Source organism: Schistocerca piceifrons, unplaced genomic scaffold (genome assembly GCF_021461385.2).
Source record: "Schistocerca piceifrons isolate TAMUIC-IGC-003096 unplaced genomic scaffold, iqSchPice1.1 HiC_scaffold_629, whole genome shotgun sequence".
In the NCBI taxonomy this organism is placed as follows: domain Eukaryota; kingdom Metazoa; phylum Arthropoda; class Insecta; order Orthoptera; family Acrididae; genus Schistocerca; species Schistocerca piceifrons.
Window position 1 is genome coordinate 25,001 of NW_025728871.1, and position 3,433 is coordinate 28,433.

Consider the following 3,433-nt stretch of genomic DNA (forward strand, 5'->3'; position numbering starts at 1 on the left):
CTATGGAAAGCCCAGACCTAGGGCGCCGTTCGGGCAGATGGAGGACCATAGCAGGGAAAAGCAGGCGACGATTGGGATGATCTGGCGAGCAATGAACGTGGACAGCATAGTCGACAAGCAGACGATGGCGGCGAATCCGCAGTGGGGGAACCCCGGCCTCCACCAGTAGACTATCCACGGGGCTGGTGCGAAAAGCGCCAGTGGCAAGCCTAACCCCACAGTGGTGTATGGGGTCTAACAACTTTAACACTGAGGGGGACGCAGACCCATAGGCCAGGCTCCCATAATCAAGCCGGGACTGCACAAGGGCTCTGTACAACCGCAGCAGCGTGCAGCGATCTGCACCCCAAGACGTGTGGCTAAGGCAGCGGAGGGCGTTGAGGTGCCGCCAGCATTTTTGCTTCAGCTGAGTAACATGAGGAACCCATGTGAGCCGGGCATCAAACACGAGTCCCAAGAAGCGGCAAGTGTCCACCACTTCAAGCAGGTGGCCGTCGAGGTAAAGTGCAGGATGAGGGTGGACCGTCCGACGCCTGCAGAAGTGCATTACTCGAGTCTTGGCAGCAGAGAACTGAAAGCCATGAGTCAGTGCCCAAGATGCTGCCTTGCGAACGGCGACTTGCAGCCTGCGTTCGGCGACTCCCGTAGTCGTGGAGCTATAAGAGATGCAGAAGTCGTCGGCATACAAAGAAGGAGACACCGACGACCCCACTGCTGCTGCCAGACCATTAATGGCCACTAAAAATAAGGAGACGCTCAACACTGAGCCCTGTGGGACCCCATTTTCCTGTATATAAGAGGAACTAGAGGTGGCACCGACTTGCACCCGGAAAGAGCGGCGCAATAAAAAGGTTTGAAGGAAAGCCGGGAGCCGACCACGAAGACCCCACCCATGCAACGTGGCGAGGATGTGATGCCTCCATGTGGTGTCATACGCCTTCCGCAGATCGAAAAATACAGCAACAAGATGCTGACGTCGGGCAAAAGCCGTACGGACAGCAGATTCCAGCCGCACCAAATTGTCCACTGCAGACCGGCCCCGACGGAAGCCACCCTGGGATGGAGCGAGGAGACCGCGCGACTCAAGGACCCAACACAAACGCCGCCCCACCATACGTTCGAGCAATTTGCACAAAACGTTGGTGAGGGTAATGGGACGATAGCTGTCCACCGCCAGTGGGTCCGCACCGGGTTTCAAGATGGGGACAATAACGCCCTCCCGCCATTGCGACGGGAACACGCCTTCGCTCCAAATGCGATTAAATATCGCGAGAATGTGTCTCTGGCAGTCCCTGGAGAGATGCTTCAGCATCTGCGCGTGGATGCTGTCTGGGCCTGGTGCTGTATCAGGGCAATCGGCGAGGGCGGCGAGGAATTCCCTCTCGCTGAAAGGAGCATTGTATGTTTCAGAACGACGCGTGTGGAATGAGAACGGCGTCCGCTCGGCTCGCTCCTTTAGAGAGCGAAAGGCGGGGGGATAGGAGGCAGTCGCAGAGCTCTGAGCAAAGTGCGCGGCTAGCCGTTCAGCAATGGCGGCAGCGTCCGTGCAGACAGCGCCGTCCAAGGAGAGCCCAGGGACACCCATAGGGGTCTGGGAGCCATAAATCCGCCGGATCCGGGACCACACGTGCGAGGACGAGACACGGGAGCCCAGGGAGGAGACGTACCTCTCCCAGCACTCCTGCTTACGCCGTGCAATAAGACGACGGGCGAAGGCACGGAGCCTCTTAAAGGCGATGAGGGTCTCCAGAGACGGGTGCCGCCTATGACGCTGGAGAGCCCGCCTACGGTCGCGAATAGCCTCAGCAATCTCTGGCGACCACCAGGGGACAGCCTTCCGCCGAGGGAGGCCAGAGGAACGGGGGATTGCAGCCTCGGCCGCCGAAATGATGGACGTGGTGAAAACACGGACCACCTCGTCAATGTCACCCTGTGGGGGAGACGCAATGGTTACAGCGGAAGTAAAAGCCGGCCAGTCAGCCCTGTGGAGAGCCCAGCGGGGCAAGCGCCCAGAAGAATGACACTGTGGCAGTGACAAATAGATGGGAAAATGGTCACTGCCACACAGGTCAGGATGCACCCTCCAGTGGAGGGATGGGACAAGTCCAGGGCTGCAAATAGAGAGATCGATGGCCGAGAACGAGCCATGGGCCACACTGAAATGTGTGGGAGCACCGGTGTTCAAGAGGCTAAGGTCGAGCTGAGCCAACACATGCTCCACGGCCCGACCGCGATCATCGGAGACAGTCCCACCCCATAGAGGATTGTGGGCATTGAAATCGCCCAGAAGCAGCAATGGTGGCGGGAGTTGAGCCAGCAGCGCAGCCAAGACATGGAGGGGGAGCTCCCCATCCGGAGGAATGTAAACAGAGCATACAGTAATAGCCGGCGAGAGCTCAACCCTGGCAGCAACTGCCTCTAAAGGCGTCTGAAGGTGTACTGGCGAGCTACAGACAGAGTGGTGAACAAAGAGGCAAACCCCACCTGACGCTCGTTGACAGGCAGCACGGTTCTTATAGTATCCCCGATAACCGCGAAGGGCGGGGGTCCGCAGTGCAGGAAACCAAGTTTCCTGCAGAGCAATGCAGAGAACAGGGGAATCACTCAGAAGCATCCGGAGCTCTGGCAGGTGGCGGAAATAACCGCCGCAGTGCCATTGGAGAATGGAAGCAGGAAGGGACTGGGAGGGCGTGAATGCGACTAAGAGGCAGACAGCGCTTCAGAGCCAACCGCCGCCACTGGGGGAGAGTCAGCTGAGTCCATAGGAGAGGCCCCCAAGGGTTCCGTGAGGGCGAGATCCGCGGCAGAGGCGAGGATCTCCACCTCATCCCCGGAGCCAGGACTATGTACAGCAGGCGGTGCTGAAACCGCCGGAACGTCCTTCTTCTTGGACACATTCCGTTCCTTCTTCTCGCGTCTGCCCTTAGGGTGAGAGGGCTGGGAGAGCTTCTCTGAAGGAGCGTCGGAGGCTGACGACGACGCAGAAGCCCTACGACCAGCAGGTGGCGGAACCGTCAGCCACTGGCTGACATCTGGCTGGGAAGGAGAAGAAACGGAGGAAGGGAGAGCCCCGAGGGACCCCTTCCGCGAGAGAGGAACCGGCGGAGGCAACGCCGCCGGAGAAGGAGGGGGAGGAATCGAGCCTCCCGGTTGTGGAGCAGATGGCACTCCCGAAGTAAGCTTGGGGGGAGCGACAGAAGAGGGTTTGCCCCCAACTGCTAAGGGGGCAAGAGAGGAAGGCTTGCCCCCAGGCACGAGGGGGGCAGACAGAGATACATGGCCCCGAGGGCCCACTGAAGGCGGCACAGATGAAGCGACAACCGTCGCCCGTGCGGGCGACGATAACGTGGCTGCAGCATAAGATGTTCGAAGGGAAGCAGGGTACAACCTTTCATATTTCTGTTTAGCCTCTCGATAAGTAAGCCGGTCCAGG